A 24,470-nucleotide genomic window follows, 5' to 3' on the forward strand; every position below is an offset into this window, starting at 1 on the left:
TAGAGGAAAGTGTCATTGCACCTTGGAAAGGAAGGAGCTCTAAAGGTCCCCCTTGGCCCTTCCCTTACCTCATTAAAGGCAAGGCTTTGTGCCAAAGGAGGGCAGTATCTTGGCATTTGCACCAGAACTGTTTGATGTGGCCCCCTGGGTCAATTCCTACCAGGCCCCCTGCAGCCTGCTTGTCTTATAGAGTGTTCCGTCAACCCATCCCAGTATCAATAAACCCCTCAGCCCTAGGCACACTAACATGACTTTCCTCTGTTTTGTCCACTCAAGAGGCATTTCCAAGCTCATGATGGTGTTTATGGGTTGAGAGAATGTCCTAAAGATGAAGAGGTTCATTCTAGAAAATGGACACACTTTTCTCAGAAATCCTCCAGGCTTTACCTACTCTGATCTCTTCCTGGAGTACAATGGTCCCCCTCTTTCAGGCTTTCCAGCACCTGTCACTGCTACTAAGCTTTCCTGAAGAGCATTTCCCTGCTCTTTTTTTTTTTTTTGGTTCTTATTTTCGGAGCTGGGGACCGAACCCAGGGCTTTGCGCTTCCTAAGCAAGCGCTCTACCACTGAGCTAAATCCCCAACCCCTTCCCTGCTCTTTTGCCCACAAGGAATTGCATCTCAGAGCCACTGGGTGAGTGGAAAGGCGTTCATGCCTCTGTGTGAGTTCTCCTTGTCCCTGATCCAAGGTAGATACCACTTTTGTATTAAGCTGGGTTAACTCTTAGAGTCTAGGTTTAGCAATTCTGGCCTCTGAAAATTACCCCCAGCCACACTGTTTGTGTACCTAGAATTATGGAAAGGGGGTGTCACCTAAAATTCCCCCTAGTTCTCAGCACTTCTTCTGGGCCTCTGGACCACACCAGCAAGGGTCAGACAAATGCTCACAGCTGCCTGAGTGGACACTGCTTTGAAGCAGCAGCAGTTAAGTGGGCAGCCTTGGATCTATGGTCTACTAATGCAAGCATTCCAGTATGGGATGCTTGTCACCAAAGGTGGCTGCTCCCCTGCTGTCCCTAGATAGAAACCATTTTCCTTTAACAAGCGAAGAGAATGGACCAGTTGAGTGACGGCCCTGTGGGAAAGCTGGGTCTTCTGGGCCCCTGGAGTCAGAGGGTAGAGTCCACTTGTTCAAAAACTAGCCAGATGAGGGACATCTGTGAGGCTAAGGTGCTCAAAATGGGAAAGTGAGAGACCTCCCTCTACCATTCATTCACCCCCCCCCCCCCAATGAGAGCAAAAACCCAGGCTACCTTCCATCTCCATTTCTGGAACCCTTGGAAAGGGGAACTCTCTTTGCAATTGTGTATTCAGATAAAGGTTATTTGAACCCAGAAATAAAACATAGTCAACCTTGTAGAAGGAGATGCTGGCTGAGATTTCTTTCCTGTGTTCCCTAATCTTTCTGAAGACTCTGGATGGTGTTGGCATGCCTCCCAGTTTTTGTGTACATAAACAGATGACATCCCAGGGACACAGCTTGAGAAATAAGAGGCTCTCGTTTGGGGATAGCAGGGTCAAAGTCTATATACTGTCTGTGCTTGTCCCTTTCCTCCAGACTTGACTATCCATGGGAAACAGGTGGCAGGCAAGGATGACAGACTTGTGACAAGGAGACAGGAGGGCCCAGAGTCCAAGCCCATGGAACAGCACCAAAGAGAAGCACTATGTGGAGAGATTGCTTTATTTTCTGATAATGATATTATGGCTGGAATGACTTAAGATGTCTATGTTTATTAAGTGGCAGCTCTTCGTGTTGCTTCACCTTCTTGTACCTTTATGATCTCTCTTCCACAGGCCCCGTGTAAATCACGTGCCCTGGGACTATTTCATTCCGTCCCATGTATCTGAAATCTTATAAATATAATAATAAAGACCTGCTGAATCCAAAAAAACAAAACAACAATAAAAAACCCCAACAACAACAACAACAACAACAACAACAACAACAACAACAACAACAACACACAGAAAATTCCCTGATTGGATTTAAAGCCTCCAAGAACTGTGGATTTCTCCTCTAGACAGGACTACTGGCCTACTTTTATTTTCTAGGTTAATGTCCATTCTTAGCCAAGGAAATATTGACATTTGGGAGCAGCTTGGAGAGGCAGAGTCGGCTTTCTTTTACTGTGTGGTCTCTGGTAGGTTCACGATGTTCCAGGGCAAGTCAAGAGTAGTTAGGCAACACAAAGTGGACTTTATGAGAGAGATAGGGTGTGAGAGATGGGGAGGACAGAGACAGTGGAAGGAGAGAGACTAGTAGGGGAGGGGGAAGAGCATGAAGTTGGGTGGATGGGGAGATGTTAGGTGGATCTGAGAGAGTTGGAAGAAGAAAGAATATGATCAGAATGCGTATGAGAATCTCAAATTAATAAAATATTTAAGAAAAAGTGTGTGTGTGTGTGTGTGTGTGTGTGTGTGTGTGTGTGTGTGTGTGTGTTTCACTGTACAAGTGCCCTTGTGTGTGCATGCTGAAGCTGGAAGAGTGCTGAAGTTCCTCATGTAATTGGGCTTATTGGTATCTCCTTAGTCTCCAGTTTTTTGAGTAAAATCAGCCTTGCACATGTGCATAGTTTTCTAGAATACCAAAGATGTCTGATAGCTTATCATGTCTCACAATGGTTTCCCTGTCAAATTTAAGCTGATGTATTGCCAACTCCAGTATCATTGTAGCCTCAAACAGCTATGCTATTGGCCACTTAGGTATGACACTAAAAACTGCTGCTGGTTTTCATGTTGTTTTGGGGGGTTAGGACCTTTTCACAATGTATCTCACATCCATTCCCACCCATAGCAGAGCTGATGCTTGTTTTTTTTTTCCGTTGAAGAAATATTTATTTTTCTATATTTTTCTTAGTATACAAGATTCCCCTCATCCATCCCCTTCCCCCGACATTCCCCTCCACTGGGGGTCCAACCTTTAAAGGACCAAGGGCTTCCCCTTCCACTGGTGTCCCAACAAGGTTATTCTCTGCTACCTATGCAGTTAGAGCCCAGGGTCAGTCCATGTATAGTCTTTGGGTAGTGGTTTAGTCCCTGGAAGCTCTGGTTGGTTGGCATTATTGTTTTTATGGGCTTACAAGCTCTTTTAACTCTTTCAATACTTCCTCTAATTAACCCCAAGGGGGTCCTGTTCTCAGTTTGGTGGTTTGCTGCTAGCATTGACTTCTGTATTGGACATGCTCTGGATGTGTCTCTAAGGAGAGATCTATATCCGGTTCCTTTCAGCATGCACTTTTTTAGCTTCATCCATCTTCTCTAGTTTTGGTGACTCTGTGTGTGTGTGTGTGTGTGTGTGTGTGTGTGTGTGTGTGTGTGTGTGTGCATGCCACATGTGGGGCAGGCTCTGAATGGCCATTCCTTCAGTCGCTGCTCTAAACTTTGCTTTCATATTCCCTCCTATGAATATTTTTTCTCCTTTTAAGAAGGAGTGGGAACATCTGCGTTTTGGTCATCCTTCTTCTTGAGCTTCCTGTGGATCGCATTTTGGGTAATTCGAGCTTCTGGGCTAATATCCACCTATCAATGAGTGCATACCAAGTGTGTTTTTTTGTGATTGGGTTACCTCACTCAGGTTGATATTTTCTAGTTCATTCCATTTGCCTATGAATTTCATGAAGTCATTGTTTTTGATAGCTGAGTAGTACTCCGTTGTATAGTTGTACCACATTTTTTTGAATCCATTCCTCTCTTGAAGGGCATCTTGGTTCTTTCCAGCTGATGCTGGTTTAGCTTTGTCCTGCTTTGTTACAGTCACTGTGATAAGAGCCAGGTGAGGGTGTAGAGAGATCAGTTTCAAAACCTGCCAATGCCCTCATCAATGTCCAGTATATATATATTTGTGTGTGTGTGTGTGTGTGTGTGTGTGTGTGTGTGTGTGTGTGTGTATGCTTGTCATTCTGGAGTGTACCTCTGGGGAATTAACATGCAGCCCAATCCAGTTGTTTTGGGCAATTCCATGCAGCTTCACCACTGTCCCATGGAGGAGATTTTCTTAGCTTCCTGCTCTATCAGATACTTTCACATTTCGACTCCCCCAGGGAGTTCTTTTATTCTTTCCTCTTCTATTCAATGAGACAACTAAAATATTTCTTCCTTACAGAATGTTTTCCATTTGTTCTTCTGGGTTTCTAAGACCCTAACAGTGAATACACTTGTTTTACATGCATCCTATGCATCAGGTATTAATCTGATTTCTTCAGAATGTATTCACTTATCAAAGAATTCTTGATTATACAGCCTTACTTTACCATCTATTTCACTATAATATATAGTCTCAAAACCTAATCCCTGATAGCAGTCATGAGGTCCCTTGGAGCTTTCCAGTACACTTTTGGTAAATTATTTCAGTTGGTTGTCTTTTTCTTTAAACTCGTCAGACCTATGTTGGAAGTAAACCTAAGTTATTGGTAGTAGGTAGAGAAGAGGAAAGTAACCCCTTGGTGGGGCAAGTGCCTTCTTATAAGGGAGAAGCTTGTACAACACCCTGTGAGTAGCAAGTGCTTTCTTATAAGGGAGAAGCTTGTACAACACCCTGTGAGTACAGCAGAAGCACTTTTACTGCTAGGGCAGGCTGGTCCAACTGTGCAAGCAGTGTTTGAGGTTGATGGGTGCTTTAGAGTCAACATCTTTGGGGACATTCAGGCATGGTCTTCACATAGCTCAAGGTCTTATGTTTCCCTCACAAGAACTCTGTATTCACATAGCAAATTTTTCGTACTTTAAAAAAAAAAACTGATTAAGTCAACTTATTTAAATAGTTGACTTAGGCATCTGCATTGGTCACTTTAACATTCACTCTGGGCTCAATACTGATGGAAAAAAATCTGTAACAATCTCAGAAGGACTATGCTAATCAATGAGTCACTTGTAATTTCTCATTTGGAAACAATCCCATATCTTAGAGCTTCACCATGAGATGTTTTTTCCATAAGGATTCTCCATGTCTTGTAAGCAAGCACAGGGATCCTTTCACTTTCAGATTGTTTGTATTTGCACCTCTGATCAAGTCAGCACACATTTTCTCCAGTGACTTCATGTTGTGGCTGGTGAGACTGAATTCGGTGAATCGCCACAACGGGTACCAAGGGCATCTTTCCAGTATCTTTAAAAGCTAAGGCTGAAGTACAGCTTCCTGGCTGACTTGTTCCTCAGCAAGAGCAAACTGTGGTGAGTCAGGGCAGGAGCAGGCTAAAGAGAGCTCTACTATACACATTGCCACCAGAGCTCCACTGTACACAGCACCAGGTCTCAGAAAATGATCTTTGTGTTTAGTACCCACTGCAGGAGGTAAATACCTGTAAACTACCACCAATTTCGTTCTCACGCCTATCCGTTAATTTCTAGTTAGAGGTTCACAGTCATTGTTTATCTCTTTTTGGGGTATCAAAATAACTTGTCAATAACAGCCAACTCTCCTTCTCTTCTTCCATTATCACACCTGTTTTACAAATACTTAAACCAGCTCAGTGGCAACAGGACACTTCTATGCAAAGACATTCCCCATGTTAGTACTAAGGAAATCCCCAGCTGCTGAGCCTTGGCCTTGTGCCAGAGGCTGTGTTCCAGCTAATAACCAGGATGCTAACCTCTTCCCACACTGGATAGTGAGCTAGTCCCGAATTCCCATCCTAACACTGTATTTCTTTTCTTTTAAAAAATTTATTTAATCTTTTATTTTACACTCCAGATTTTATTCCCCTCCTGGTCTACCTTCCGACTGTTCCACATCCCATATCTCACCCCCCTATCTCCCATTTGCATGAGGATGTCCCCACCCTCCACCCCCTACTCCCACACTCCACCAGACCTTCCCACTCCCTGGGGCCTCTAGTCTCTTGGGAGTTAGGCACATCTTCTTTTACTGATGTCAGACCCAGCAGTCGTCTGCTGTTGATACTGTATTTCTCAGGCTGCTTGCTACCTGCTAAGCTGTTAATAATGTAAGTCTTCAAACGTCGGTGCCGAGATAGGAGTGGACACACAAGAAGACTTTTATTCATTTTCAACTTCGTAATTGTTTTTCAGATAGTAGTTTAATCAACCTTCCTCCCTTTCCCTGCCTCCAAACACTCCCACATAATCTTCATGATTGTTCAAATCTATAGCCTCTTTTTAAATCAATTGGTATTTCACAATTGTATGGATTTTTATATACATATATAGTCTGTCGAGTCCATATAATGTTACTTGTATGTATGCTTTTAGGGATGACCATTTGACACCAGATAAGTATTTGCTGTGACCTTTTCTGGAGAGGACCACCTCTTCCTTACCCAGTTTTCTTCAGTTGCCTATAGTTCTTTGTGTAGGGCTGAGGCCTAGGGAGCTTTTCCCTTCCAGTTTGACAAGGTCACTGGTATCAGCCTTGTTTAGCTCATGTGCTGGTAAGACTTTTTAGGTATAGTATAGCTCCTAACATTTTCTGGGATGATACTAGATCCTCACTAATGCTCTGGGTCTTACAATCTTCCCATCTTCTCTTCTGCGGTGTTCCCAAAGCCATGGGTGTGGGAATTGTTGTGTGGATATAACTTCTGGGACTGGGCTCCACAACTCTGAATGCTGATTGGTTGTAGTTTTTGGAATGGTCCCCAAGAGAAGTTTCCTTGATGAGGGGTGAAGAATAATACTTAACAATTTTCTAAAAATGATGCTTAAAATATTTCCCATGGGGTAGTACAAGGACTATATATTATAGAAATCATTTATTTTTGTCTCTGGGGTCCTTTATCTATACTTTTGTATAAGTTTTCCCTATATGCCTTGAATTGTCAAAAAGGTAACCAATGTATGTTTAATGTGTCTCAGAAATGTGCTCTTCTATATAAATGTTTTACTTTATATTTTCTGAAATATAGTTTCTAAAAGTCAAGAATGTTTTTACAAGACGAGGTTTATTGGACTAAATGTTTTACTTTTATCAGCAGAATACTTGCATGATAGCCATATGATATATATATATATATATATATATATATATATATATATATATAATTTTTTTAACTAGAGTGAAATGTTTTGTCTAAGCTCCTCGAGGCCTGTTGGGGTACATGGATATACCTAAGTAATGTTAGCTCAAGTTTGTATATCAGATGGAGGCAGTTGACACAGTTAGGAAAAGCTACTGTTTGTGATTTCTTGTCAGGAAGAACATATTAATGTGGATAGGTACTAGGAGGGTTTTGTCTAAAACAATTAGTTTATTTTCAGAACAGTCTTTTAAGCAGAGGTTACAAAGGAGGCAAACAGCTAAAGAAACAGTTTATCCTATGCTTTACCTTGGTGAAGTGTACCTTCTTCCATAGGCATGACTTTAAATATTATTTGTTGTTACCTTTGTTTTTATTAGTTTACATTTAGCTCTCATCTAACTTTATATCTGCTACTCTTAACTAGTGGATTGCTTATATGAAAGTATATTTCTGTTCGCTCAGTTTCTATAGACACATCCTTGTCCTCCTATTTTCTTCTGCTGCTAATAATAGAAATTTAACACTTTGGAAGAGTTGAAAACTTCACTAAGAGTATTCTATCAGCTATATGACTATATATCTATATATAGATGTGGACAAGTGTAGGAATAAATTTTAACTGTGAACCATTATATCTTATTTATGGAACAGGTTTTTTTTTCACTAGACAGGAATTATTGTGTGAGTCTCTTATGAGTGAAAATTCCTGGGAGAAGAAGGAAAAAATTACAGTCACTCCTCGAATTTCTGTGTCAACAAGTCATTTGAGATTCTTCTGTTGTGAATTTTCTGTTTAGCCCTCTACCCCATTTTTGATTGGATTGTTTGGTTTTTTGGAGGTTGGTTTCTTGAGTTCTTTATGTATTTTGGATATTAGCCTTCTATTGGATGTGGGTTTAGGGGCAGAGGAAGGGAGGGACCTGGGTGGAAAAGGGGCAGGGAGGGGAAAAGGGGAACATGATCAGGTATTAGGGGAAAACAGGAGTTAAGCCCTGAGGACCAACAGGAAGAATGGACACGGGCAATTTCTGGAGGTATTAGTTGGGGGAACCCTTTAGAATGTACCAGAGACCTGGGAGGTGAGAGACACTCAGGGCTCAAAGGGAGGGACCTTAGATGAAATGCCCAATACTGGGGAGAGGGAACTTGTAGAGTTCATCTCCAGGAGAAAGACAGGGAGGGCATCAAGTGGAGGAATGGGGCCGCCATCCCACAGTCAAAAATTCTGATCCAAGATTGTTCCTGTCTAAAAGAACTACAGAGACAAAAATGGAGAAGGGACAGAGGGAAAGGGGGTTCAGTGACAGGCCCAAATTGGGATCCAGCTCAAGGGGATGCTCTAAGGCCTCACACTATTACTGATGCTATGTGTGCCTAGCATGGGTGCCCTCTGAGAGGCCCAAGAAGCAGCTCAGAGAGTCAGATGCAGATACTTACACCCAACCATTGGACAGAAGCCAGGGCCTCTGTGGTTGAATTAGGGAAAAGCTGGAAGAAACTGAGGAGGAGGGTGACCCCATTGGAACACCATCAGTCTCAACTAACCTGGATCCTCAAGATCTCTCAGACACTGAGGCAGCATACAGCAGCTGATCTGAGGCCCTGACACATATACAGCAGAGGACTGCCTGGTCTGACCTCAGTGAGAGAAGATGTACCTAACCCTGGAAAGACTTGAGACCCCAGGGAATGGGGAGGTCTGGTGAGGTGGGGGTGGGAACATTTTCTTGGTGTGGGGAGGGTGTTGGGGGGAAAGAATAGGATGAGAAACTGTCTAAGGGCAGACCCAGAGGAAGATGCTGACTGGTCTATTAAAAAGATTAAAGACTAGTAATAAAAGAGAAGGGGTAGGCCAAATGGGAAAGTCATGAGAGAGGTTACATTAGCTCATCTACTTAAGTATCGAGTGATCAGGTAATACTGCATTTAAATTTTATTTTTAAGATTTTTATTACAATTTACTTATTGAAATTAAAGTCTAGGGTTATTTATTTTATTTCCATGTGTTCAGTTTTTGCCTGCATGTCCTTGGTTGTGAACTATCATGTGGGTGCTGGAAATCAAACCTGGGCCCTCTGATAGATCAAACGCTATTAACCATGAAGCCAACATTCCAGCTCCCATCTAATCAAAATTTAGATTGCTTTTTAGTAATCTTATCCTTAACTTGATGTTTAGAGTACTAAGTACATAAAAAATGAATCTTTGAGTAAATATAATCAGGGGTATCCAGGTAACCCACATGTATAGATAATCTAGAAATAAACATTTTAGCAATGTTTTCTCAGTAACAAGATTCCTTTTGTTTTCTTTCCCATGCACACTTATTTACTTTAAGGTGGTCCTGAAGTATCTCCATGTGCAACGCTTACTTTGGTACTTTGGTTGGTTTTAATGCCAGCTTGCATCAATGACTAATTTTACCTATGGAGTTCTAGCATAAGAAATAAATGTGTTCCTCAAAAAATTTTGACTGCTGGAGTGTATTGCTCATATATGGCTTCTGTTCTACCCAGGCTTCCTGCTTCTGGTGTTCTCCATCAAGACACACTTTGTCTAAAACTGTTCAACTTAATAATACACCTTGACTGAAACAAGCCTGCCCACAAGCTGGATAGAATGTTTGACAGAATGCCCTCAAAGGTTCCACAGCTGCTTCTGACAGAAAGCCACCACGGCTTCACTATTCTCTCAACGATTAAAATTTCAGCTAGAGACTCATGTTTGCTTCATGGTTCTACATTTCAGGTGGAGAGGTAGGAAAAAGGTCAGTATGTGGCAAGAGCGGTTTTTAACAGTTTTGAACCAAGTAACTTTTATAACTCAGTATATTTATTTGTATTTACGTTTGTCTATGTGTATATGCATCATAAAATGTCTAAGAAAACATTAATTACATGGAATGAACTATGTTTTCTGCTGTAATAAATTGTATTTTATTTGGATCATTTGTGTGTGCATGTTGCACATGTTTTCACCTGAGTGTGGAGGCTAGAAGACAATCTACAGTATTGTTCTTCAGGAGTTGCTCGCCTTGGTTTCTGAGACAGTTTCTCCTTGGTCTGGAGTTCAGTGATTGAGAGAAGATGGCTAAGCATTCAGCAATAGGGATCTTCCTAATTCCACATCCCCAGTAGGAGTGTTACAAGTGTGATTCCAGGCCTCGGGTTTTATTAGGCATTGGGAATCATACTATGGTCCTCATGCTTGTGGGAAAAGCGTGCTACTTAGTGAGCTATGCTTCCCCAGCTTTTGATACATGTTTAAAAAAAGATATCAAGAACCCCAGCAATAGCGTATTATATATTTTCAAATAATAATTAGCAGATATATTTGAGTATAAAATATTGTAGTTACCATCATCAGGATTATTGTTCATTGGCAGTACACAACATCCTAATTAATGCTTATTTGCTATAGTGTATGGTGTTTACTATATATGTATGTCCTGCAGAAAACATCTTTCATCTGTCAGGAAAATGAGATGACTAGCTGTATACATTCTTCTTAAGGAAGACCTCCTCTATGCAGAATCACTGCTTAAATGAAAATAAAAGTTATTATAATTTTAAATCTGCCTGTCTGTAACATATTCATTCATTACTTTGCTGTTCCCATAGGGGGATAGAAAGGAAATCAGACATAGTTAATGAAATTAGAAAAACAATTTCAACTAATTAGAGGAGAACTGAAAATAGATTTTGCAGCATTATATAAGCAAATACAAATTAAATTCCCACGGGGCATTTCTTTTTAATGTCATTTGTCTTCTGCTTGAAGTCAAAGGTCCTCTCCCCTACAGTGCAGGGAATTTGAATTCTCAACTCAGCATGAGCATGCTAGCAATGTATTTAGCAAACAGAATTGTGATTCATGAATGAAGGCGCATTCATTGTCTCAATTTCTGTGCTACTAAAAGAGAAATAGTAGGGTAATTCTGGATTGAAATTTATAAATCCACATACTTTTTTTTCTCTTAAGGCAAGGTTTCTCTGTGTAGCCTTAGCTGTCCTGGAACTTACTGTGTAGACCAAGCTGGCCTTGAACTCAGAGATCACCTGCCTCTGACACTTGAGTGCTGGGATTAAAGGGTGTATACCACCACCACTCAGCTAAATCCCCATTCTTTATAAACTATAATATCTTAATGAATTATTTGAGAATTTCATATCCATACAATGAATTTGTATCATAGTCACCCCAGCTTCTCTAAATGTCCCCAGATCTACCTCTAAGTTCCCACTCCACCCCCACTTTGTGTCTTTTTCTAAATAAATCACATTTTACCTAGTGTTTAGCTTATAGCATGTGATCTATTACCAAATCTCTGGGTTTTAGCCTATGAGTTAATATTTCTTTCTCGTGCCCAGAATTAAAAACTAAACCACCATTATAGTTGGTATGAATTGATCAAGAGAGCAAGAAGCTACTTAACTATTTTCCTTTCATTCCTTCCACTTAACAGTTTAGGTTGACCTTCCTTTGTTTATCTTTCTGCCCCTTCACTGATACCAGTGGAGATAGCTTTAGCAAATAGAAATTTAAAAAAGGGCTCAGAGGTGTATGGTCTTGATAGAAGGGCATGGGAAAACTAACACGGGCTCATAAAGTGAGTGCAGAAAATATTCCATTATTGAGGTGATAAGTGGGTTCAACATTACAGTCCTTTTGAGGTTTTAGTATATTTGAATAATTTAATTTATAATATTACAATAAAAACCCCACAATCTGGGACTGGAGAGATGCTCAGCAGTTAAGAGCACTGGCTGTTCTTCCAAAGGACATGGATTCAGTTCCTCACACCCACATGGTGCTCACTGCCATCTCTAACTCCAATCCTAGGCAATCTGACCCTCTTCTGACCTCTGCATACACATGATGTACAGAGAAATAGAAAAGCAAAATACCCATACACATAACATATAATAATGCCACAAGCAACCAAGCATGGTTCAGGTAGGGCCAGGCTGAGAACTGACTGTGAGTTGGCTATGGGGAGAATATTGGGAGATGTGGCCAAGGAAAGTTTTTGGTGGATCTTTCGTGAGCCGTCTTAGTGAGAGAAGGTAAGGAAAGGAATGAAGACAGCAAATTATAGCAGCTTTTTTTTGAGGATCTTTACTATAAGGCGATAAGACATTTACTATAAATAGCAAAAGAACCAGAGAGGCTGAGAGAAAAGGATGTTGTGTGCAGTTGGAAGCCAAGTAGTAAGAGCAAAGTTATGTAGGCAATGGAATGAATGGTGCAGGTCCATGGATCAGTGTTGGCAGGCAGAATTCTTCTGTGCAAAAGTAGATAGACTAAGAAGAAAGAAATTGGAGCCAGGGTGGGGGTTAGTTGACACATGGGAAAGATGCGAGTTCAGATGTAAGTCCCAGTGGGATGCAGTAGTAGAAGCTGTAGAAATTTGCTTTTGCTCTCCTGTATTTTCTCAGTGGAAATTGAAACAAGACCATCACCCAAGAGTGAAGCTGTGGGAAATTAGGTACTTGAGAAGAGAAAAGATAGGATAATTTTCTAGAAGGAGAAGAGTACCTAGACTAGAGAAATGTAACAGTATTGTGTTAAAGTAAAAAAAATTCTAAAATTTGCCATGTCAAAAGTAATACATGTATTTTTCTCATACATGCTGACAGCATACCTCTATTAATGGCAAATTCATTATTAGTACAAATAACACATTAGCTATATCAAATTGTGAAAGTGTTTGCATATGTGTATATGTGTGTGTATGAGAGAGAGAGAGAGAGAGAGAGAGAGAGAGAGAGAGAGAGAGAGAGAGAGAGAGAGAATATGCAGGTGTGCATACGTCAAACCACACATTCCCAGGGAAACATTGCGTGTTGTTCCTTGCCATCCACATTAAGGTACCTCGTTTGTTTGTTTGTTTTTGTTGACTAGCTGGTCCATGAGCTTCTGGGAAGTCTCCTGTCTAGGTCTTTCATCTTTCCATGGTAGCACTTGGATTACAGACATTCATGCTACATGTCTGGCTTTACATGGGTTCTGGAATATGAAATCTTCACTGTGTGGCAAGGACTTTTATCCACTGAGTCATTTCCTGACCATGCAAATTTTTTTTATCATTTTCAATATTGCCAAGAATCAGTATTTTGGCATACTTTTAATTTATACGTTTCTTATTATACATGAGATAAACATTTTTTTCTTATGCTTGAGATCCAATGTCTATAAAAGGCAATTAGAACTTTGGGGGAGCTTTGAATCTGATGACACAAACAGCTGCAATTTTGTCTCTATGACTAAGCCTACACTGAATGCCGCCACCTACAAATCATAGCGACTTGGAGGTGGGAATGCTTATAAGACACACAAGGAGAAACTTCATGTTTTGAGTCTGATCTAATCAGGCAATCCAGAAACACGTTAATATTTTAAGAGTCACAACTCTAAACTTCTGATATTCTTCCCACAACTCTAACTCTGGGCCAGACACTTGTGTACAACAAAGATTTTGATGCAAGTGGGTGATGCAAAATTCTTATGCAAGTGTTAGAAAGAGGAGTAAGGTCATGGTTTTATGATGGGTGAAGATGAATAGTGAGCAGTGACTTCTTCAGAGCACTTGTCTAATGGGCACTTTAAAAGGGAAGAAGGGTCAGAGAGGGCTAAAACCTTGGCAGTATGTTTTAGGCTCATAAAACCTAAGAACAATGGTTTTGCTGGCCTCCAGGAAAGAAAACAAGACCGAAAAAAAAATCTGCCACAGTGGTTGAACTTACATACTTACATTTGTATGTTTATCTGTCTGTCTATCTATATCTATCTATCTATCTATCTATCTATCTATCTATCTATCTATCTATCTATCGACTATCATCTATCTATCTATCTATCTATCTACTATCATCTATCTATCTATCTATCTATTGACTATCATCTATCTATCTACTATCATCTATCTATCTATCTATCTATCTATCTATCTATCTATCTATCTATCATCTATCTTTAAGATAGTGACTTACTACATAGCCTATACTGGCCTGCAATTTGCTATGTAGTTACCTTAGTCTACCATCAAAGTGATTATCCCCCTGCCTTCTGAATGCTTTGATAATGTGTGCCATGTGCCCAGCTTAGCACTGCTATTACATATTCAAATTGGGGATTCCAATTCTGAAAGGGACCTGGTGCATAAGAGTAGGCACCAGTCCTGGATTCTCTTCGGGCTGCATTCTCTTTTTTGTGTGCCATGAGCCTAACGACCATTTAAGCCCACAGATAATTCTCATTTCTAATGTGTCCCATAATATGGAGTATTTGGTTAAACCAAAGAGGTATTTTCCTTCAATGTGCCTAGAAAGTATCCTTTTCACTAAATTTCACAAAGGTTCTCGGTAGGATCATGGTGGCTATGTTGATGCCTGCTAGACTCACATAGCATATTGCTCTTGCCAATGGATATGGGTACCCACCTTGTCTCTTAATACCTTTAACTTCTTGGATGTTCCAAGAACCTTTAGGAATGCTTAGTGGTGAAGATACTATCTAAAAGGCTATGCCAGTTCATGGAATGGAGGGTGGAGACAGGCTAAAGGTAGATTTAGAGGGGCTGAAAGATGCCTCAGAGGCTAAAGGCCTTCTGCTAGCTGCTCTTCCAGAGATCCGACCGAACACTCTATGCATAATAAATAAATATTAAAAATGAAAACAAAGATTTAGAGAAATGAAAACATAACTTGGTCTTATCAAGAAGTCTAAAATATGCATAATGCTAAATGTAAGTAAAACTAATGTTTTATATTCCAGTTTTAAGTAGAATAATTGTACTTCGAAAATTATGATGGGCTATTCACACTAAATCTTTTACATTATTGGACTATTTGTATTAATATTTTTCAATTAAAAATTTGTTTTTATTTGATGTGTGTGCAAGTGCACATGCATGTGTGTACGCTTGCCCGTGGGTATCACAGCATGCATGTGAAGGCCAGATGACAACCTTTGGGAGTTGAATCTCTCGTTACACTGTGGGTTTCAGGAAACAAACTCTGATTGTTAGTGCTATTAGCTGCTGAAACATATCGCTGGCTCACATAGAATGTTTTTCATTATTAATATGATTTATAATTTTTGTAGTTTGTTTGTTTCTTGTTCTTGTTTAATACACATTGGAGAGCTATTTTCTGGCTTGAGAACTTGAAGAAATGTCTGAATTTTCATTAGACGTCAGAAATCCAGGGTCAAGGAAGAAAGTAAGAGTAAAACAAATTAAATGTTATATTTTATCAATTTGATTTCCTGTTTTACTTTTTGGTGATACAGACTTGCTGTATATATAGTTCAGGCTGACCTGTGACTCATGATGTAGACCACGATGACCTTGCATTTATAAGAATACCCTGGGTTCTGCCTCCTCAGCTCTGGAATTATAGTGGTGGTTTCCCCTTATGAAGCAGAATAAATATATTTCTAGCAAAGCTCTATTTTCTGAAATTAACAATTGTCCTTTGAGATAAAACAAAATTTGCATGGGTTTTCAAAAACAAACAAAGATCAAACAAAAAACAGCTTTAAAGAGAGCTGTGTTACTTACAAGTATAGAAGCTTTCTCTACTATCAAAACACAAAAGACATGCCACCATAGCTTTTTCTGTAGTACTACTCTCAATAATTGATACAGGGAGTCAACCTACCTGCCAACTAGGAGAAAAATGAATGAGGGATATATGGAAAATAATACATATATATATATACATATATATATTGCAGTACTAGTCAGCAATATAGAAGAATGAAATGCTATCTTTTTCAAGGGAATGAAAGGGCTTCAAGGGCATCGTATTGTACAAAGTATGCTATGTAGAAAGACCTTGTCATGTTTTCTCTCCTGAAATTAGAAGAGGGCCTAATAGATTAAGAAAGGGGCCACTTGAAGGAAGGAAAGGAAGATGGGAATTTTGAGGGTAGCCAAGAAGGTAGGTATAACTATATATGTATTATGGAAATGCCATATGAAAGAAATTCATTTGTCTGATTAATATGTTAATAGAATACTAAAAAATTAAATTGCTTGTTTCCACACCAAACAAAAGAATTGTGTTTAATGGGTCATTATATTTAATGGGTCATTTGTCAAATTTAGCATTTCTTTCAAATCTTTCGGTCACTGAAATAGAATTTTATCACTAGATGGTGCATTATAAATATTCATCATATGATGGTCAGCATGAAAAGCTTTCTCTTATGGTTCACTAACTCATTAATTCCATTAGGAGTATAAAGTCTAACTTCATAATTATTTCACAGTTATTTTATGAAATACTTTTCTTCTGTGTTTGTAAGATTCATCTGCTTTTTCTTTTAAAATATTTCAAGGTCACAGACAGGCTGAAAGGGTAACACCTGACAGATTTAACTGTCTACTGTCTTCATGGCTTTTTTCTAAAACACCATGGAGCAATCTATATATATTAGTTTTTTATCTCCCAGTACTTCATCATATGTCTTATAAGATCAAGTCTTACATCATGTATTGTCCTACTAAAGAATTTTTACATAAATGCAAAATTAGCTCCAGACTATGTCTGTCTGATACTGTCTACAGAATATCAGTTAGAGCTATTTGATTTTCTAAACTCATGCATCATTTCAATGATCATGTCTCTTTACATGTTAATTTAGAACAGCTTCTCTACCCACCCTGTTTAACATTTAACGATGATATTTGGCAAGTTTTACATTAGTTGTAACCTAGAATGTCCCACAATGCACACTTCTCTAATTGCACCTTCATGTTCAAGTACATGATTACAGTGTTGGTAAGGGCACATCTAGGGGCTGTGTGCTTCCAATTCCACCCCATTGGTGGAGGCATACCTCAACTTACATGATTATTGGTATGAAGTTTAATTAACTAAGTTGATGTATATCACATCTCTCCATCGATAATGTCTTCATGTTTCATATTTAATCAGATCTTCTGTGATACTGCGCAGTTCAGTGAGTTTTCTCTTTTCAGTATTTCACCCAGCACTGTGTTATACGCTGATGCTGTCTGTCTGAGCCGGTGGTTACACTGGTGTTTACTGAGAGGGCGTTTATATACTGATTGTGTCATCCCTTATTCGTCTCCTATAAAGAGACGATTTGCCTGTCCTTCTGCAGGCATTACAAATTACGGTGATTACAAGGATTCTCTTATTCAATATTTCATAACTTACTACTCTCATTATTGTTCTTTGCGATGATCTGAAATAAACTGCCCAGTGTGGTAGCATGTAGTTGTCATTCTAACACTCAGGAGGTGGAGCCAAGAGAAAGTGGGGTTCATCCCAGTCTGGATTACATAATGAGACTTTGTCTTACTTTCTGCTCCACTGGAAACAATATATTTGGTCAGTAAAATGCCTTAACCCTTTCTTTATCTTGGACCTTATTGGGGTGTGTCCATCATAGTTTGAATGATTTTCTACTTTTGGATATAAGCAAGCTGTGTACTTTCCTCGTACCAAATGTAGAATCAGCTATTTCTCCAATAAACTGGTTTGTGATGAACACTATTTAGAAATCAATAACTGAAAAGTAGTAAAAAATATTAAACTGGATTGTCAGAAATTTCTTACCTGGCAAAATATAGAAGCCCTTTGTGTAGTATTTTAAATAGGCATTCCTAAATTTTTAAAACAAAAGTGAAAAACAAAAGCTAATTATAAAGGTAAGGGTATGTTACTGAGAGGTGTACATTTTTTAATCTTTATGTTAAAAAGTTAAATGTACTATTTAACTTCTTTCTTTATTTTTCCACCTATTGGTAACCTATAATTGGAGCTGAAATCTTAAGACAGATTTGGTTATAAATGTTACTTAAACGATTCTACAAAAGTTAAAACAAAATACCTATTTTATAGCCTATGTGGATTATTATATTAGAAAGCTTTGGAAGAAAAGTGAATTATATTCTATTTATTTTTAAAGTTTCTGTTCCCATACTGTCTTGAGTCAGGGTGAGTCGATCTGATTTTTACCGTGGAATGCAATTTGTGTCATTTTTTTTTTCTGTAAAGGGCTTACTGAATTCTTCACACACTTTCCACACTATTTACCCAGGGGAGAATGCATATTAAGCAACAGAATAATAGTGATTCTCAGCAGAAACTAGACCTTGTCAGTGTTCTCTAATGTCTAATAGGACTACTGCAGTAAAAGTGTATTAATGCGAGAATGTTGCTAGGAGACGGGAGAGCCAAAAGCCCATGATGTTGTAGGGGTTCCACTGGAAATTAAGGTAATTTAAGTATGTTCTGTACCAGAAGTTGAACCATTAAACTCTGTCCGTTGATGAGCATATGAATTGTAGCATGCAGTGTTTAGTATGATCTAATGTTTGTGAGGATTTGGGAGGAGAATCTCGAAGCATTTCATTTCTTGCCTTTGGGCTAATCCCTTCTTCACAGCACAGTTTATTTTCAAGAGGCTGTTGCGCTGCTGCTTTTCCCTCCCACTCCTTCAGTGCGACAGCTTCAGAGCTGATGGAGAGACAGAAAGCACGCAACTGGTAAGTAGCTGAGAAAGCTCTCATAAAATAGTTGCTAAGGCTCTGTTTTCTAAAGCAAATGATGCATTTTCATGGGATAGAATATCATAGACCTGTGTAAGAATTTGTCTAGTCCATAGCACCAAGAAAATTGAATATATTCTTATTCCACGCTCACGTTCCTAATTTAAGGCTCGCTTCCTAAATGATGAATGACTTGATAGAAAGAAATATAGAACACACGTAAATTGTGAATCTGATAAGATACATATCAAAAAAAGATTTATTGAAGATATTAAATGATATCTCAGCTGTATGATGTTTGAATTCTACGTAATGAAATGATAGCTATGATTCAGTATTCAGGGGGTTCTCAGATCTGGTTTGTTATCTTGGTGTGTGGTGGACATGCAGAAAATATTTTGCAGTGGAGGATAGGATAGTGTATTCCATTTGCTTTTAATTAAGAAGATGGTGCCGTGACATGTCTGCATAGGAAAGGAATGAAAAAGGCAGACTGGAATAATATTAAGACTGGTTGCTTTGTAGGAAAGATGAATGTGTATTGAATTGGGGAGATTAAAATTTGGTTGTAGGATGAAAAATCATGAAAAAGAAGTAACAAATATTTTGACTGTGCCTTCACTTGTAAAATCCATTTGCTTTTTGCATGTCATGTTGTACAATCGATAGAATCTTCTGGATGCTTTTCTTTGCTTTTTGAAAAGGAATGTGAGCATGTAGCAGAGATTCCTATAGATGCAGCATTTCTGTTTGCTTCTCAATATCCCTGAAATTGTGTGTGCTCTTTTATGCTGGTTCCTGTAAGAAAACAGAAAAAGAAATGAAGTCAAATATTTTTAAATTTCTTTGGAGTTCACCTTGGTTTTGACAACTGACCTGAAAGGAAAAAATAATAATAATAAAATGATAGGCAGATTGGCTTTTGAGTTAGATGACAAAACCTAGATTATAGAGGAATATGAGCATGAAAAGGCTTATTACAAAATCGTTGAAGATAAGCCATTCCTCAAGTTGAACATGTCTGCTGGGGTATGTTTTGCAGGGAAAGGGAACAGCATGTTAAGAGGGGGGGGGTGGCATCAGCAAGGCACTGCGGCAAAGAGTGACGCATCCAGGGACATGTGACTGTTCTGTGGTGTAGTGAAGAAAAATTTCCAGGACTCCATCTTGTATAAGAAATTCTGTACATCTAAACATGCAAAGAATGCTGTAGTCATGCTGTGGTGGATGAAGTTAATCATGTGTAATCTGGCATTGCTATTTAATTTTTGCTTTTTATTGTCTTTGTTCTTAGACTTTCTTTCTCTGCATTCTCAGAGCTTTTCATATGTTTATTAAAATATCTCATTAAAATGTTAGTTCTCCCTTTATGATCAAAACACAGTATTGTACAGAATTTGGGAAAATTTAAAGGTGACTGCAAAGATTATGTTCAACGCCATTACCTTAGCATAATTGCTGTCAGTCTCTTGTCTCTGCATAGGTACAAAGATATGCAGAGAAATGTATATTTCATACAATCTAAAGATCACATGAGTTTTTATTCTGCTTTGTTCATTAAGTATGTATTGGAAACAATTTCTCATCTTTTAAGATATCTCACAGGAATGTGTTTAGGAGATGCATAGTTTTATCACATGGGAGTATTACTAAACTCCAAATAATGAAGGTATAAATGTGCTTTTTTTGCTATTATAAATGATTTGAGAAATCTGTTTCCATATAAATCTTTGTGTGCCCTTCTGTTCTTTTCCTCCTAGGAAAAATTGAGACGTGGAATTTGTGGATTAAATGGTATGAATCAGTTTCAAGTATCTCCCTTCTTGCTTAATTTGTTGATCATATGTGATAAAAACATCATTTTCAAGTCATTATTTGACTATTTAGTTTTGTCACTTATTATACTGATTTTGGGAGCATTTTACTGCTTTATATTTTAAAATATCTACATCTGTCAGTTGATTTTTGTGTTTTCTTTTTTAGGGTATTCCTCCACATATACATTCACCTGTATTTTTTCTAGAAATTTATTTATTTATTTTTATAATTAACCCTGCAATTTGTATAGAATTAATTTAAAATGTATGGTATAAAATAGGATCTAATTTTGTGTTTTTTCCAAATAGGTCACCAATTGTTTCAGCATTGCGTATTGAATAATACAACCTTCTTCCACTGCCGTGAAATGTCAACAGCTGCTCTCCCACTAGATAGGGCGTAGCTTTCCACAGGTCGGCCATTTTCTTTCTATTCAAGATGGTTACATTCCACAATAGTACTTTTACCTTCTTGCCACATCCCACAGCCTGATAAGCCAATGTGTTTATACATTTTGCCTTTCAAGAGTCTTAGCTGCATACAGTTTAGTACAGTGAATCTCAAACAGAATATATATATATATTTCTTAAGCAAAAATATCTTAAATAAAACTTAAATATATAGAACTCAGACATATACATATATGTATATATTTAAGATATTTATAAATATTTGTTTATTTATCTTTCTATTTATTTTTACAAATTAGAAGTTGGGGAATCCAATGACATGGAACACTGTTTCAGGTGTTAACTGTTTTTGGATGCTTTTAACATTTCAGTTGTGTGTTTAAAAAGGAAGGTTAATGCAAATTTTCCTGTTCCTCAAGTATTCTGAGAGTTAAAGCTGTGTGGATTTGGTTCCTGGAATTCTCTAGAGGGAGATAAGAGGGAAATGTAAGAAATGCATGAGATGCAGAAATGTTTTCAATAATGTTGCTGGCAGTAATACGATCGATCGGGATCTAAAGGATGGAGGGTAAGTCTCAATATATGCTACCACTGTCATTATATCTTCAAGACGTGAAAACATCGCTGTGGTCCATCTCTATTTACTGCAAGTGGAAAGGTCAAGACAGGAAACATAGAGGCTTTTAGTAGGAGGTAAGTTAAACAGTAACAGAAGTATTTGACAGTTAAAAATCACCTGCTGTTCTCAGTTTCACCCCTTACTCCTTCTGAGCTCCCCCTATCCCCACCCCCTGCCTATTAACTTCTTACCACAGCCCCTGGCCTTTTCTAATTTGGGACAGAAAAAGAGGGTGAGTATCAGGCTGCTTTCTTTGCCTACTGTTATTGCAAGGGACTCTTTGGCTCATAGACACAGCTCCAGTCATTTCCTGACTTGCCATATTAGGCTGTGATTTGTTTATGACTGGAGTCTGGTTTCCCTGGCAACAGGAGCTCACCAGAGCATGCGCATTGGCTCATCTGCAGTGGCAGAATGCAGAATGCGGCTGTGAGGCCTTGGGAGGGCTCTTCTCCTCCACCTCCGCAGTGACTGGAAGAGGAATTCCACAGACGTCAGTTTTTCTCTCCTTAAACTGAGATTGTTACTGCACATAAGCATTGCATTTTTTTAATCCTCAGAAGATTTCTCCCTTGTTTTCCCTCCTAGCACAGCCACAGTCAATAGTTTCAGCAGTGATCATGACGTTTTTCCAATTATTATGGTCCCAAATATCCTTAGGGCCCAAAGGGATCCTTATAGTGTGGCTACAGGAAACAGATGGTCTGATTTCAAACCTCCATCTCTTTCTTGACAGTTGTATGAAATTCCTTAGTCATCCCGTGCCTCAGCTTCCTTAGCTGTAAAATAGGAATAATAACAGCACATTTAGAAAAGTGTTACATAATAACCATTAAAAAGTATTCTTTATTGTTATTTGCTGATGTCAAAACATGTCTGGCACAGAGTGGTGCATGCACTGTACAATGAACTCATCCTAATGCCCATGCTGAGCAAATTATACATATAGGTGTTTACCCTCCAGAATGCAGACACCTCACATATCCCACAGATGACCTACAGCAGAGTGTTACACTATCCTGAGGTTTATTACTGTAGACTGCAGCAAAAAGATTTGCCTCTTATCACATGGACACCTTCCATAATATTAGGGTCTTTTAGACTGCACATATGTTCTCTTCAACACAGAGACCAAGCTAAAGGACACTGATTAGTACCATATAGTGAGTCTTACCTTACTGTGAAGACAGTGCCTGTAACACAGACAAAATCTCAACACTATAGCTCATCTTCACATCACACAGACCCTATCCAGAGCACATGAAGTATACAGACTTAATTCATACAACACAGATTCTTCCAAAAGCATACAGCTTCTTCTCAGAGCACGTAAGTACTCTTCACAGCAAGCCTCTCTCCACAGCACAACAGTCCTGTTAAGATAAATACTACTCCTCATGTGTGCTCCCACCAAGGGAGACCTGGCAGACGAAGTAAAACAGATTTCCCTCACGTCACACTAACCTTTGCAAGAACATGCAGCCTTACCCACAACACACATCACACAACACACATCATGGGACCTTCAGCACAGGAGAGACTATCCACAGCACAGCATCACTCCACAGAATGCAGACTTCTTCCTTGAACAGAGACACCCAATCTAGCTCAGATCCTTTGCCGAGACAGGCAAACTCCCCAAAACACAAATTCTCCTGCCCGACAAACATCATTCCAATAGGACAGAGGCTTATTTCACCCTCCACACTTCTACTGTGCACATTTATGCCTTGCAACGCAGATTAAGTTTATGGTACAGAAGACACCATCAATGGTCTGGGCTCTGCTCACTGTACCACATAGCAATATAGAAGTATAACCCGAAGCACACAGGTCATGCCTTGTTAAACAGGATTTTAACTTAATACATGCACATATCCTACAGCACACCAGTTCATCTCGCCATGAACATACAGTGTAAAACTACAGTGCAAACACTTGACACATAGGCAGTCATTTGCTCACGTCACCCAAATCTCCTTCCAGATTTGCAGAGTTACTACTCAGTAAGGTACTCAAAGCCCCCTCCTACCCCCATCACAAAGGCAATCTACAATATTCATGCTCATCCCACAATACAGATATAAACTACATGTGAACACACTTCAGAACACAGCATTCCACGGCCAGGAATGCTCACAATTCTGTAGTAGCAATGTATTTCCTATACATCATTATCTTAAAAAAGGAACACTTCTTGCCATGGTTCAAGTCTAGACACATGCTCCCAAACACATTTGAATTCAGTGTTTAAGTGACTCTCATATTTATCACAAAGCACACAGGAAGTTTCACTGTTGTTTATAAAATAAGATATGCCCAGCCATGTATAGACCTTTATCAGAATGCAGAGTCTCCTATTAGTACACATACTTCCAACATAACTCACACAACTATTCCTACACAGTGACATGCACTGTTTCACGGATTAAGCTTAAAGTACAGAAGACACTCCCAAGCTGCTCAGGTCAAGACTTCCCCTATAATATACTCAGTCACAGCATATGTGTCCTAAAATTTATAGATAGACCCAAGAGTGCATAGATTTGCTCTACGTTGTGTAGTTACCTTATAACACTTATTTGTAATACAAATAACCACCTCCTATCGTGCAGATCTATAGTGCATATATTAACTGTACTTTGCATCATAGAGGACAGACATGCTTTATCATATCATTGAGCTACAATTCTGGCCTACAGCAGAGACACAGCCTGGTACCCATTAAGAGCAAGGCCTCTGGACCCAGGCTTCCTGGGCTTCCTCCTGATCCCGTTCTTTACTAACTGTCCCACCACAGGTAAGTATTTTTCTTTGTTCTTTAGTTTACTCATCTGTAAAACAAGGACGACAATAGTAGTTACTTTGGAGGATTACATGAATAAAATAAGAAAAGTCTAGTTATGTTTAGGATAGTACAGTGCCTGCTACCTGGAAACTGTTACATTTGTTAATTTTCATTACAGTCATCTACAACCCCACCATTGTTACTGAAGCAAAAATGCTTCTTTTAAGTATCTAAAATCATCTGACAATAGAGATTCACCTGACAACGCAGAGACTAGCCCCACAACACACAAAAATACTCTTCTGCATATGGACAATACTGTACAATACCCT

General features: G+C 38.9%; 1 protein-coding gene across 13 annotated transcripts in view; it reads left to right on the forward strand.

The window, feature by feature from the left end:
• Positions 1–18,461: 18,461 nt before the first annotated feature.
• The window catches only part of Magec2l1 (MAGE family member C2 like 1), a 173,846-nt gene continuing 167,837 nt past the window's right edge, over positions 18,462–24,470 (forward strand). For 5 of the 13 annotated variants that reach the window (XR_015646792.1, XR_015646796.1, XR_015646797.1 and 2 more), the window contains exons 1-5: positions 18,462–18,500; positions 20,264–20,297; positions 20,630–20,734; positions 21,342–21,424; positions 24,053–24,150. The gene's annotated coding sequence lies outside the window, so the exon portion shown is untranslated. Of the gene's footprint in view, positions 18,501–20,263; positions 20,298–20,629; positions 20,735–21,341; positions 21,425–24,003; positions 24,151–24,470 lie in introns of all 13 variants that reach the window. The other 8 variants (XR_015646794.1, XR_015646798.1, XR_015646799.1 and 5 more) reach the window with 2 other exon arrangements.

The sequence above is a fragment of the Rattus norvegicus genome, chromosome X (assembly GCF_021556685.1).
Source record: "Rattus norvegicus strain SHRSP/BbbUtx chromosome X, alternate assembly SHRSP_T2T, whole genome shotgun sequence".
Taxonomy (NCBI): Eukaryota; Metazoa; Chordata; class Mammalia; order Rodentia; family Muridae; genus Rattus; species Rattus norvegicus.